Source organism: Etheostoma spectabile, chromosome 6 (genome assembly GCF_008692095.1).
Source record: "Etheostoma spectabile isolate EspeVRDwgs_2016 chromosome 6, UIUC_Espe_1.0, whole genome shotgun sequence".
In the NCBI taxonomy this organism is placed as follows: domain Eukaryota; kingdom Metazoa; phylum Chordata; class Actinopteri; order Perciformes; family Percidae; genus Etheostoma; species Etheostoma spectabile.
This window is the reverse complement of record NC_045738.1, coordinates 25,210,943-25,225,813: the sequence shown is the minus strand read 5'-3', so window position 1 is coordinate 25,225,813 and position 14,871 is coordinate 25,210,943. Positions and strand designations below refer to the sequence as shown.

Below are 14,871 nucleotides of genomic sequence, written 5' to 3'. Positions count from 1 at the left end.
TTGCCACTTTCTTTCCTGCCAAAATGGCGGCATAAACGGTCAAGTCACATGACCCCTGGACCTTTTCACAGTTGTAAACATAAACATACTATATGGCCCCAAGTTGATTTCCTGTCGCAGTGTATGCACATGACATCAACTGACAGGAAGTTAACAAGGGGCCAGGCTGTTGCCTGTTTTTAGTAGGACCACTTCATAAACAAAAGTTCTTAGGTTCTCAACCATTATTCCTTCTTTTTTTGCGGAAGTTAAGTGACTTATTAAATCACTTTATTTGATCAATAATAAAAGACAACAAATGTATAGACTGTTATAAGAATGTGTTTGATGTATTCTGAGGCCTCCCTGTCCAAGGGTGGAGACCGGGTGCTGTGAAAGCAGTTGGTCTTTGGAGGTCTCCCTGTTAGGGGGACAGAAGGATGGACTCAAATGCACGGCTCACAGGGAAGGTATTTATTAGGAAAAAGGGGGATGGAAGTAGGGAATGGACGCCAGGACAGTGGGTGGCGGACCGGAGACTGTGCAGGAGGACCGGGAGCGAGGGCCGAGGAGGAGGCGAGGGCACGGCGAGCAGAGACACGGAGGACGGACCGGGTGGCGGCGAAAGGGAGAGATGAGAGTGAGAGCTGCGGTGGCGGGGGTGCAGCAGTGCGAGGGCAAGCGGATGATGAGGAGGAGACCCGGGAGGAGGACTGTGGGGGGTCCGAAGCCAGCCGGCCAGATTAACTGAAACAGGAAAACACAGGGAGAGTCGTAACGACAGATACAAAGACCACAACGGCTAGCACAGAATTTAGCGGAGTTCACCCATGTACTGATCTGACGATCAATGAAGATTGGTGCAGACCAGTTATATAACAGGAGTAGATGATGATGGCAGGCAGGTGTGGATGGCGGAGCGGGTGAAGGCTGGCAGGTGCGTCTGATGTTGGGTGTTGGCGTTACGGGAGCGGTGTTGTGATCACTGCTTCGGACGGGAGAGCAGGACAAAAACAGGAAGGCAACCAAAACAAGATGGCTGGGCAAACGAGACTTAGAGTAGTGAAAAGTAATAAGGGAGACAGACTCACGACCAGCCGGGACCCCGCCATAACACTCCCTGTCCGAGGGCGGAGACCGGGCGCTCCGCCCTCGGAGGCCTCCCTGTCCAAGGGTGGAGACCGGGCGCTGTGAAAGCACTTGGTCTTTGGAGGTCTCCCTGAAGCTGTTGACCTCCAGTCAGCCAGGACAGAGGGTCTGACCGGCTCTCCTCAGATCTACAGAGCTACCAGCTCTGTGGGCAGGGATCAGGGACCAGGTTTAGTGGTTTAGTAGGTGGGTTAAACCACCAAGCCAAATAACTAAAAACAGACGGATCCACAAACAGACCCCAGCCTGAGGTCTGAGGTTTCTGCCTGTTAAATAAGCCGCTGTCGCGCCAAATGCATGCTTCTGGGGGAAAATGTTGTCTTCGTAAATTTTAGAGTGTGGTCTAGACCTACTCTATATGTAAAGTGTCCTGAGATGACTTTCTGTTATGATTTGAAACTATAAATAAAATAAAATTGAATTAACTTACATTATGTCAATATGATCTGATGAACGCATTCAGCAAAGCTGAAAACACGTCTGTTTTTCTAAGCTTTAGGTTTTAGACATTTTTTTTTCCTTTCCTGTAGAAATGGCGGCATAAACAGTCAAGTCACATGACCCCTAGGATCCAGGTGACGCGTGGATATTTGTTTTTTAAATGTCCAATGTACGGTTTGGGAGTTGTAGGGCCAAACGCGTTTTTTCTGCCCTAGCCCCACCTAGTGGTGGAAGGGGGTCCATTTTTGCGTCTGAGGTCTTTGTGGAGTTTTGGACCAGTCCTGAAAATGGCACACCGCCACCGTGTACGGTTTAGGCTGCAGTGTGAGTTTTACGCAGAGAATAATGGAAAAGACGATGATGATGATGATGATGATGATGATGATGATGAGGATTAATCTTTGGAAAAACATTTTGCTACCGCGGTTCCCAGCCCCTCGAGCTTGGACTCCTAATAAAATGTACAATAACACAAAATATACATTTTAATAAAACCCAAGTATGCCTTTAGAAAAGCCTTTTCAAAGCTTTTATATCTTTCTCATCTTGCCAACCCTTATTCGTCATTGACCCCGATGCTTTATTGTAGGGCTGGGCAATATAGTGATGTTTTATGGATTTCGTGATATGAGACTAGATGTCGTGTTAGATTTTGGATACCGTAAATAAATTATATGGTAAGTGTTGTCTTTTCCTGGTTTTAGAGGCTGCATTACAGTAAAGTGATTCATTGTTTGAACTTACCAGACTGTTGTAGCTGTTAAATCACAGTATTAGCCTTTAACCACTTTATTATAAATTATACTCTCACTTTTTATGTTTATCTAAAATCTAATTATGAAAGTATTTTGTGAAGCCTCAACTGTCAACCCTGCAATACCGTCGCAATATCGACATGAAAGTACTGTATTTTCTCATGAATATTGGGATTTTCTCCATATCACCCAGACCTACTATATTATTTTTTTTAGTAAAATACTGCATATTATACCCTTTAAAAGGTGAGCTAAAATACACTAAGTACAATATAAACAAAAAAATGTCATATATATTATTCAGACCGAGATTTAAATCATCAATCGGAAAACAGTCAATGTGTGCGTGAATCTATTAGTTATAAAAGGTGCTCCTCCATATTTAGGAACAAAACCCATTTTTGCTGAGTGAGGTCATAGATGATGATGATGAGGAGGGCTTAGTGTCTTCTTATCATAGAATCTCATAACACTACTCAGTGCTTTGGGCAGCTCAGGCACCCAGGTTTCATATTTCCTGAGAGGTGCTGCAGCAGCCCAGTGAGGCAGTAGAAACCAAGCAGGTCTTCACGTAGCTCGGCTCGGCTCCCAGTCACACGCAGTCGCGCCTCGGCTGCATCACTGTAGCCTCGGCTGCTAGCTGCTAGCTGCTAGCTGCTAGCTGCTGCTGCAGACACTGTTTTGCTTCCTTACACTGATCCGGGCTCTACCATCTCAGCTGAGCGGGGGTCCTCTAGGGCTTCAGGATGTCCTTGCAGACTTTCTTCCCTCTCACGTACTGCATCGGACCCGTTCTCAACCCCTCGCTACCCCCCCTCTTTGTCCCTCTTGAGACACCAGCTCACAGTCTCTCAGGGCTGTCGGCCAGAAACATCGCCGCTTCCTAAAAGCCTCTGCCGCCTCAGGTTTCACTCCCCCCTCTGATTATAGTACAATCTCATCATTTCCAGCTTGCAAAGGGAGCGGAAGAGAGGGAAGAGCGAGAGAGAGAGGGAGGGAGGGAGGGAGATGTTTTGAGCTGGTTTGCAGGGAGAGAGGTTGGCCTGAATGCGTTCTGTCTGCTCTTCAGAGGCACCCAGGTGAGCTATTTCCTCCTGGAAGGTAAGAGGAAGGCTGAGATTAGTGCTTATCCCCCCCCCCCACCCCCCCTTCCCTTTGCTTTGGATACATTGCTTCTGTTAGCGTGTGTGTTTGAGTGTGTTTTTGAGCGTGAAGATTCTTCCCCAGACATACCACACACATTGTACCAGGCGATGTGCAGATGCGCAGGCATGTCCGTATATGTGCATTAATAGGACAGATGTCAGTTGTAGATATGCATGTATGATATGTGTTGTATTTGTTTGCAGTGGTGGGGGTGGGGTGGGGAGGGGGGTCAGGGTGATGATGAGCTCTCTTGTAGCAAGACAGCTGGAAAGTCGATGGCCCACCTGAGTCTCAGTGTGAGGATGTGACGAGAGACTCTAGGGATAGGAAGGAAGTGGTAGTGGGAAAAGGGACACACACACACACACACACATACCCCTCCACCACCAACCCCCATCACTGCCACACATCCCTTCTGTGCTGATAGGTAGCATTTCCGTTTGTGGTGGTGGAAACGGGAGCTGATGTTTACTGGTCTAATGGATGGGATGCTCTGCTGCAGCATTTCCCTGCTCGCTCTACAATATGTCGTCCTACTTTGGGCAAATTTGCAACACACTCGTCTTTTCCGAGCCCAGAGGGATGGAATGGTGGCACTGTGGGGAGGACGAGGAAGAGAGACGGGGACAGGCCGTTTACCATCCGTGGCAGCTTCTCGTGGACACTTAGAAGGGCTTTCTGCAGGGCCATATGCAGCTCCTTGGGAAGGCAGCAGGCCAGGCTCTTAGGAAAGAGAGACGGAGACGGAGGGCTGAAACACGAGGAGTGGAGTGGCAGGGTGTCGTGTTTGAGACAGAATAAGTGTTGTCAGGATACAGGGCCAACTCTACATTAGTGTCCTCTTAACTGAGAAGCAAATCCAAAGCTTGCAAGGAATAAGTAAAAGCAAAGCTTTAGACATCGTCTTTTATATTGTTTTTATTATATTAAATCTGTAGCCTTGCAACGCCTGCCCACGATTTCCACTTCTTTCATCATGGCCCTGGCAAGGTGTGTGTGTGTGTGGGACAAATGCAATTTCAAGTACTTAAGCTTTCTAATAGATTAGTGACAGTTCTTAGCTCTAAGGTTTCTGTATCCTCCACATATTAGGTTGTACAAATTGCCGTCCGGCCGTACCTGATTTGAATGGCAGCCCACAACCCTGCCACCATGTTCTCCTCCTGGCTGCCTCCCCCCCCCCTGTCTCCCTGATCTCGCTCCAAGAACTAAACATTTTTTGGCTTGATGCAATGAATCACACTAGTAGCAATAAGTGTTGTGTGGATAGGATAGTTCCTTGAAGAAGAAGACCAAACCCTGCCTACTTTCCCATCTCCGTACTGCTAGCCTATTCCTCTTTAAAGTTGGCGTGAATGTTGGATTGACTGATTTGGAATATTACATTGGGCCATTTGAAATGGGGGGGGGGGGGTTCCCAAGTGCCGTTTGACAATCTGCTACACAATTTCTTTGAAGCATACCAATGAAACCAGTGATTTCCAAACTTTTTGACTTGTGACTAGGGCCGGGCGATATGGAGAAAATCAAACATCACGATATTTTTAACCAAATACCTCAATATCGATACCACAACTTTATTGTAGTGTTGACCGTGAGACAATGATATTTTAGATAAATAATCATCAATAATGTAAATATGTGAGTAAGGGCAAATAATAAAACAGTTACAACAGTCTGGTAAGTTCAGAAAATGACATCACTTTACTGTACTGCAGCCTTTAAAACCAGGAAAAGACAACACTTATGCCATATTACGGTAACCAAAATCTAAGACAATATCTAGTCTCAAATTATGATATTGATATAATATTGATATATTGCCCAGCTTTACTTGTGACTGCAGGGAATTTCCCAGGAACCCAGAAACCATTCCAAGAAGCAGAAGTTTACATCCTCTGCAATAGTTTCACGTGTACCTACTCTGGAGGTACAGTAGTACTTTGTGATAGTCCGGAACCTATTGGGTGGACTTTGCATTAGTGAAATTTGCTCATCGGACAGAGAAAACCCTGTGGCTCCTACAACTCGACTACAGTTTTAGTGACAGAGTAGGCAGCACTGTGGGTCACTGGTGACAATTTTAGGGCATGGAACAGACTTTTTTTCTACTGGTTATTGACATAGGAAACAAAATTAGGCAGTCTGGAAGTACCTTTTGTCAGAGTTTACATATTGCAATGAGCTGTTTATCCAAAGCGGTTGGGAACCACTGATCGAAGCACTACTACCTATAGTCTACCGACTGGTCTGGTTTCAAACTATTATTCTCAGTCAATACTATAACGGATGTTTTCCAGACTAAAATCACATTGTGGAAACTGAGCGGCAGACATAGGCTGACTTTGTGGGGCTGTATTCAAGCAGAAAATGGTTATAAGCAAAGGTTATCTTCCTCTGTATTCATACCAGCTCTCTATGATCTTGTCCTCGATGTAGAGTACCGTCCAAGGCATGTTTTGCTTGTCTCCTGTAGAGGTTACTAATAACCGGAATATCAAATCAAGCTAGATGTTTAGTGCTGGCTCCTGGAAGGAGAGGTCAGGTATCAAACAAAATATGCTTTAATTCAGATGCATTTCCCCAGAGATGGAGTCAAGGGCACACAGTGTGATTCATTTCAAGTGGCTACAAAATGAAGGTGTTTGCTTAAGTGGCAATTGTGACAATGAGTCAGCAGTGAATGCCCAACTAACCCAGTAATCCACATCCATTTAATGCCGTTTTGTTAGGCTGATTTCATGTGAACACTCTTCTGTAACCTCATCAGACACTAAAAACTACATAGTACTGCATCCTAATGGCTGTCCATGGATGGAACTATTGGTTGGTCCACCATTTTGGCCTAGATTGGAATATCTCAACGTACTAGGTTGCCATGATATTTGATACAGCCGTTCATGCTCCCCTCAGGATCCCAATGGGATTTATACTTTATGACCAAATACTTGTAAAACTAATGGCATTCCCATCAGCCTCACCTTGTACTTATCTTAATATTTAGCTGTGTTTAATGCTAATGTTTGCACGCTAATACCCTTAACTAAGAGGGTGAACCGGGTAAGCATTTGTAATTGTGTGCATCATTCGGCCCACTGTGGACTCCTGCTTGTTTGGTTAAAAATGTTTTGATCTTTAGCATTGCATATTCATGTATTTAAAGGGAAACACATCATTTTTACGTACTATGATCGGTTTACCATGGGGAGTACTGCAGGAGGTGTGTCTAGTCCGAGGAAAAACACCTTGCCCGATGATGTCATCAGGGTTATCTCTATTTGGGCTATGAAAATGCTCATTTCACAATGGAAGGCTTGTGTTTCAAACGGCTGGTGGTGTGGAGAAGGCAGCTACTAGGCGTTACAAGTAAGATGCTTTCAATATGACCCGGTATAATCCATATTGGAATGTTGGCCACTGCTGCTTTGATGTGAACCATTGTTTTTATAATCTGTCTCCTGTGAGTATGAAACCGAATTCAATTGCAATACTAAATCACAACACTAGTCATATATAAGTGTATAGATTTGTATAAATATGAAATGCATAGTACAGGTGAATGTGTTGCAAACAACCTGTAAATGAACTAGCTGACATCAGTAATTGACTATGAATGATGAATGGGAAATGGAAACTAAATACTATTTATGTCCATGTTTCCTATCTCGACCCCCAGAACAATACATGTGGTGCACTGCAAGAGAGAAGCAGTATTGCCGAAATTGCAAGAATTTTTAAAGTAACTTAAAAGAAATTTGGAAGCGCGACTTAAGGTAGTTTATGCTAGCTGGATAGGTACCGCCTACTAGCGTTTCCCAAAGCTGTTGGAAAGCGCTGTCAGAAGCGGTTCCTTTAGCCCAATGGTTACTGCTTGAAGCGAACTCTGTGCAGAAGAGCAGAATCTGTGCGTGTTCACGTCGGCGGCAACCGCTTCCTACCCCTACCACGGTGATCCAAACCGCTTCCTATCTGCCGACTTCCCCTCATTGAAATGACTGGAGGCGGCATATTACCGTGCGGTGATGTGAAAGCCCCTTTAAGTGATGACAAGTGGCTTTTCCAGCTTAATGATGCATCCAAACGCTGTAATAAATCACAGAGCAGCCCTTGTCTTTAGGGAGACAGAATGAGAAATTTGCCACCAGCATTGTAACAAAGTGAAGAGATTCTCCGTTTTAATGAAGCATTGTCATTACGAGTCTGTGTTTGAACTGTATCATATGACTTTGTTTTTAAAGAGGAGGGAGAGTAGAGGCTAGTAAAAAAGAAAAAGAAGTTGGTGGGGTGGAGACCAGGTCACAGCCATTCTCCTGAGTGACTGTGCGCTCTCATGAAGCCAGAAGTGCCGGGAAGCCAGCCAATTTCGTCATTTATATGTCGATGCTTTCTATTCTCCAGAATCCCAATCAAAGTCCGGCTGTACTAATCAATGGGAGGTAAACGGCCTGGCTGAGTCACTAATTGGCCAGAACCTTTTCCTCCAAGTACTCTTCTGGATCTCGGAAACCTCCTTCAGTCTGGGAGGGGAGGCTGCTGGCCGGCGATGGTCAATAAGGTTGAACTGTGAAGCTTATTTGCCGTTAGAACCACTGATACACATGGGCACAAATGTAAGCAGCAACACAGTGATAAATACATAAAATGGGGAATAAGCTATGCGCGGTCATGGTCCAGTTATGTTAGAGTTCAAAAGAACTTAATTTACCAATGAGATTCATCAAATAAATCAGATTTACCTTCGCCTTCTGGAGAGAAATCTGAGGGGAACAACTTGCTTCATCAACTTAACTTAATAAGAAACACATTCTGATATATCTCAAGTAGTTTCTGATATTTCCCAAGTAGTTTCTGATATTTCCCAAGTAGTTTCTGATATATCCCAAGTAGTTTCTGATATATCCCAAGTAGTTTCTGATACATCCCAAGTAGTTTCTGATACATCCCAAGTAGTTTCTGATACATCCCAAGTAGTTTCTGATACATCCCAAGTATTTTCTGATACATCCCAAGTAGTTTCTGATACATCCAAGTAGTTTCTGATACATCTCAAGTATTTTCTGATATATCCCAAGTATTTTCTGATACATCCCAAGTAGTTTCTGATACATCCCAAGTATTTTCTGATACATCCCAAGTATTTTCTGATACATCCCAAGTAGTTTCTGATACATCCCAAGTAGTTTCTGATATATCTCAAGTAATTTCTGATATATGCGAAGTAGTTTCTGATACATCCCAAGTAGTTTCTGCTGTGATGTAGTAACAAAGAGAAGCTATCTGGGGCATCAGTTGGCTTATTCCACCACATGTCAGATAAGACTTCCAAAATATCTTAATGTTAGTGTTCAAAATGATGAAGCAGCACAGCAGCAAAGTAACCAAAATATGCATGTGCTTATTATTTTTTGCCGAGCACTTAATGAGAGTGACTTGCAGTGAGGAGTCACATTGGTTTTGACAGGAGGCCAACGGAACTGAAGGGTATCTGAAACTAGGTTGGTGTGTGCCAAAAAAGGAATGAGAGTATTCCATCACAAAATAACCTCTAAAATATTAAAACTCACAGATTAGTACATCCTATTCCTGTGTATCTGTGTAGAGATTCATCACAATCCAAGCCCGAAGTCCAAGGTATGGGAGCGAGTACCTACCGAGTGTCTGAAGACAAAGGTTTTGTATAGCTGTTCACAATGGCCGTTGAACATGGTTCCAATGGACGAGAGATCTCTTTGAGTCTCCTCGAAGGAATTCATGGTTTTACTTGAAAAATGACGACAATTGGTGTACCACGATTCAAAAAAGCATAGCTCAGGAGAAAAGTTCAACCCTTCCTTCAGCGAAATTCTGTGATAATTCAATCACAATACAGAAATACACACCTAATTTGCTGGAGCATGGCTTTAAAAAAATGTCATTAGAATGGATTACCTCATACTAGAGTCCAGCCTTTATTTAGTACCAATTTGTGTCTCCTGTGATAACCCTTTTTTAGATATAAGAATGTTGGCGTTGGGGATTTAATTTTTCCTTTTTTTTCTGCATTCAACCAGACAAAGTTTAAAGAACAGGAAAAGAGTAATGTGAACAGAAGAGTAATGTGGCGGGGGGGTTAAAGCAGCAGTCAAGACCACCAATACCAAGATGAAGACCAGAGCGTATCAAGACCGAGACATGACCGGGACTCTGAAGGGTTGAAACCGAGTCAAGACCGAGACCAGAGCAGTGCGAGTCCAGCACCGCATGCCACAATAAAATGCGGAAAATGCTAACCGTAGGCAAACTGATCTGGAAGATCCACATTCCCATAAAAACACCCCCAGAAAACAAACTAAGATTTTTCTTCATTCACCTCTTTTATTGCCATAAGTGCATCATGAGAAATGCCTTGATAAAATAATCAGAAGCCAGTCATGGTCTTGATCAGTCTTGAAATAAAATCCAGAGTCCTCTTTATCTGAGACTGAGACAATACATAGTACCGAGACCGAGACCTTCAGAAAGTGTTTTTTGAGACCAAGATTGATCTTGAGTACTACAACATTGCCAAGAAAGTACACTTTATTAGTCCCGCAGTTGGGGGTTTGGTGCTTTGCTTAATGAGGTGAACTGGCACCTCTCCAGCTACCAGTCCACACTCGGTACTTGGTCCATGCAGGGACTTGAACCAGCGACCCTCCAGTTACCAAGTCATGTCCCCACAGACTCAGCGGCTGTCGCTCCAAAATCCAGTGAAAGAGCTCTGATAAACTGTTAGGTCAGCTAAGCTAACTGGTAGTAGAAAGAAGCACAGCTAGTAAATGCTAAGCTAGCAGCTAACATGAATTACTGTCTCCTCTCTATTCCATGTTGTATTTAACTTGAGAATGAGACTAAGCTGGTGTGGATACCGGTATAGATCTCTAGTACTAGCCACTCCTTTAGATAGGAGCTGTGCCGTGTTAGCCGCTGTGTGGTTCGCGGTCTGAAGATAATCTTTAATAATTACTGTTATATATACTGTTTCCTCTGAAACAGATACTGTTTATTGATCCCCGGTGGGGAAATTAAAATTTTTTGAAAGTAGTCACTACACACAGGCCTGAAATACACACACATGCTCAGGACCTATTCATGTACAAATAGAGAGATGTCAGAGTGAGTGGGCTGCCAGCTGGACCAGCACCTTGAGCGGTGCCTTGCTCAAGAGCACCTGGCAGTGCCCAGGAGGTGAAGTGGCATCTTTCCAGCTACCAATCCACATTTCTGTACTTTGGTCTGTGCTGGGACTTGAAACTGCGCCCCTCAGGTTCCCAACCCAACGCCATACTGACTGAGCTACTGTACTGGTCTCACCTGGTCAATTACTGGTCAAATTGTTCTACCAATTTTTTCAATTGGGGTTGTATTCACATATATATATATATATATATATATATATATATATATATATATATATATATATATATATAGTATTCATTTTTGTTAATCAAGTCGTCAGAAATAACAGAAAAGTGCACAGATTTCTGTCAAATAAGGAACCACAGAACCTTTGCCTTTACTGTACCGATCATGCCTAATGTTGTGCGTAGTCACCCCCCAAAAGGCCCAATCTGAGCCATAAAAAACCATGCCCAGCGCTCCACTACATGAGCCATATCAACAGTATGAGACATAAGGCTGCTACTGAAATAACAGCACACTGACATGTCAGCGTACCCCTCAATCACATCGTCTGTTTAACTGTCATTATTGTCATTCCTTTCCTTTCAACCATCTATAGTTCAAATCTCTGCAGGCAGGCAGTGACCAAGGCATCACACAAAAGCTGTTGTGTTAGAGTACGCACCTGCTACACACACACACACACACACACACACAACAAAAACACCTACATCTACATCTGCCATTCAAAAACACTGAAACAAAGACTTGTGCGCTCCAGTAGGTGTGAATGGGAGGAGGATGAGGTGTTTTTTCCAGTCTCTCCTCTGGTGTATCGTCTCATTAGAGTCTCGAGGCCAGAATGATGAGCCCAGGCAAGCCGATAGCCCTGCTTTGTCTCAGTGTAATGGAAATGCGTTTCACACAGTGGGTAAGCCTTGACTGGGCCCTGTTAATATGGCTGATAGCAGGGAGTTAGCAGAGCACGTAAGTAGGTTTCATGGCTTGTCATCCTTCAAGCCAATGTCATCAGTATCTCCTTCTCTGGAGATGGTTGCATTAGCCTGGGCCTGCCCACTGTGTTACTGTCCACCTTTTCTATTACTGTATGACAACTCTAAGATAAGATACATCTTAAGAGATCCCTGTGGCGCAATGGGGTCACTGCAGCAATACAGAATCATTTCAAGATGGGAAAACACTGCCGTTTATCATCTTTAGTTTATGTGTGTGCATGTGTGTGTTGGCGGTGGTGTGCAGAGGGGAATAGTAGTTATTAAAGAGGCTGTCCTTCAACCAGAATCGATATGGTGTAATTGCATCCGTGGCGGGGTTTTCCGGTCTTGGCCGGGGGTTTTCCGGTCTTGGCCGGGTGTTTCCAACCTGGCAACAGAGGAAAGCCAGATGTAGCAAGAAATCCATGCTGGCATAAACCAATGAGCAGAGTCCGCCTTCCTGTTACCCTTATTTGTCTTCTTTGGACTTAAAGCTGCTTTATTTTCTTACAGTGGAGTATAGCTCAGTGAAGATGTTGCTGTGTTTTTTACACTTTAAGTGACCCCTTTCACATACAAGTGTTATACAAGTACACCAGAATGCTTAAGGCGTATTTGTACATGCTCTCTGGACAGAACATTCTGTAGTTGGCTACTGTTAACACATACTAATATTAAATTGCTTAGAGCTTACAGAAACAGAGAAGTAAGAGTAATATGTCCATGGGTGTCACTATTTTGATTCAATTTTATTTTTATATAGACCTTAGTGGTCCCCTAATACTGTATCTGAAGTCTCTTTTATATGAACCTTATTGGTACCCTAATACTGTATCTGAAGTCTCTTTATATAGACCTTAGTGGTCCCCAATACTGTATCTGAAGTCTCTTTATATAGACCTTAGTGGTCCCTAATCTGTATCTGAAGTCCTCTTTTATAATAACCTTAGTGGTCCCTAATACTGTATCTGAAGTCTCTTTTATATATCGACCTTAGTGGTCCCTAATACTGTATCTGAAGTCTCTTTTATATAGACCTTAGTGGTCCCCTAATACTGTATCTGAAGTCTCTTTTATATAGACCTTAGTGGTCCCCTAATCTGTATCTGAAGTCTCTTTATATCAACCTTAGTGGTACCCTAATACTGTATCTGAAGTCCTTTTATATAGACCTTAGTGGTCCCCTAATACTGTTCTGAAGTCTCTTTATATAGACCTTAGTGGTCCCCTAATCTGTTCTGAAGTCTCTTTTATATAGACCTTAGTGGTCCCCTAATACTGTATCTGAAGTCTCTTTTATATAGACCTTAGTGGTCCCCTAATACTAGTACTGAAGTCTCTTTTATATAACCTTAGTGGTCCCTAATACTGTATCTGAAGTCTCTTTATATAGACCTTAGTGGTCCCCTAATACTGCATCTGAAGTCTCTTTTATATAGACCTTAGTGGTCCCTAATACTGTATCTGAAGTCTCTTTTAGCATTGCTAGAATCGGGCCATCGGTCCATATACATTGATCCAGGGGTCCGAGTATCAGGGTAGTTTTATCTGTGATAATCCAACCAATTACCATTTGTATTTGTGAATCTTTACACCCCCACTATCATCAGTTTCATTTCCATTTAACCCAGTACATACTATAGAGGAACCCAACGACAGACCAAGCACAGCATCTGTCAGTATCCATGGTGACAGATGAAGACTGAATGCAGAGTCCTCTCCATAGCCGTTAGTTTAAGATAATACGGGCCGGTTTGGGGAGAAAATCTGCCCCCCCCCCCCTCGTCTAAGGAAGTAACGTAGTAATTGCTGGCAGTGATCGTTTCCCAGTAATGAAGATATAATAGTTGCCTCCTGCATGGAGGATTTTTTGGCACCCCCCTAAAGAGGTTTGAGCCAGCCCCAAAAGAAAATCACCAGCACCAAAATGATAAAAATTGAGAATAAAACTAGCAATTGAAATCCTTTTCAAATGTGTAAGAGCAATTTACCAAACAGCCGTTGAACAAGCAGAACATAAACTTGAATATGAGAGCTGATCTCAGTTTGATCTCCAGAGTCAGGCTGTACCGTATCATTTATTTAAATATTCTCATTATTTTTAACCAGTTTTGTTAATTGGGGTTTAGGGTTATTTCCATTTTGTTCATGAAATTGTCAGAAATAACAGGAAAATGCATAGATTTCTGTCAAAAGTAACACAAATTCATTGCCTTTACTGTAATATTGGGGCCCGTTCTGAGCCAGTAAAAAGCCCTGCTATCTATGTTTTTTCTTCACTCTTATATGTGTTAAAGTGAGTATGATGGCACAATAATGTTGTGTGTGGTGGGGGGGGGGGCGGGGAATCCCTTGTGTGTAATTTCCACCATGATGCTGCTGTTAGGGAAAGGTGCAGGATGAATAGGTTCACTGAAGGTTGATGTGTTGCTGTAGGGGAGTCCTAATACTAAAGCATACATCCAGATTTTAGATCATAGTGTGGAACATAGGCTGGTCTGCACAGGGCCCCCACCTTAGGGGGACCTGGAGCGCTGACTCTGAGCCCGGCCTTATCTCCTAACATCAGGGATGGACCTCACTAATGCTTTTGGTGCTGAATGGGAGCAAAGCCCAGCAGCTAATGCTAAATAATCCTTGTACTAGATGGCATAAAATAGGCCACGGTGTTTGTAATATCTCATCTGCTTTATATGATTCCCGATACCTGCAGTGGGATGTTCTGAGTGCTCATTTTCATGTCCGTTGTTTGAGATGTGATATGTGCACATCCTGCTCCATGTGAATCTAACCCAACCACTGACAACCAAAATGTGTTTTAGGCTTAAAATAGGGTGCACAGTTAATCACGATTTTATCAAAATCGCAATATGGACTAGTGCAGTGGTTCCAAAACTTTTTCAGCTCAAGACCCAAAAGAGAAATTTGGTGTCTCCCCGGGACCCAAATTTACAAAAAATACACCATGAATCATTGTAACATCTACATATTTAAACTGTGGACAAAAGACGGAACAAACCATGAATTTAATGTAAATGAAGTATATTTATTCCATTATGAAAGTAAACCATAACAGAAAAGGGGTCTATTCTCCTTTTTGTGTCATACCCCTTTCTTAACTCATTTTCTTATCCCCTCCTAGGATAAGAGAGAGAGAGAAAAAAAAACCACAGCATCTGAGCTGAACAGACCAGTGTAAAAGAACGCTCATTCACATGAGATGGATATGCATTGTACTCCGCCAATTGGCGACCCAATAAAACGTG

General features: G+C 43.2%; 1 protein-coding gene and 1 long non-coding RNA gene across 2 annotated transcripts in view; one reads left to right on the top strand and one right to left on the bottom strand.

Moving 5' to 3' along the window:
* cdk14 (cyclin dependent kinase 14) overlaps nucleotides 1-14,871 on the top strand; it is a 205,066-nt gene that overhangs the window by 45,355 nt on the left and 144,840 nt on the right.
* LOC116690615 (uncharacterized) lies at nucleotides 60-7,363 on the bottom strand. Its single transcript, XR_004332304.1, has 3 exons — nucleotides 7,353-7,363; nucleotides 5,805-5,809; nucleotides 60-173 (listed from the first exon to the last, which is right to left on the bottom strand). It is a non-coding gene; the product is annotated as an uncharacterized LOC116690615 (long non-coding RNA).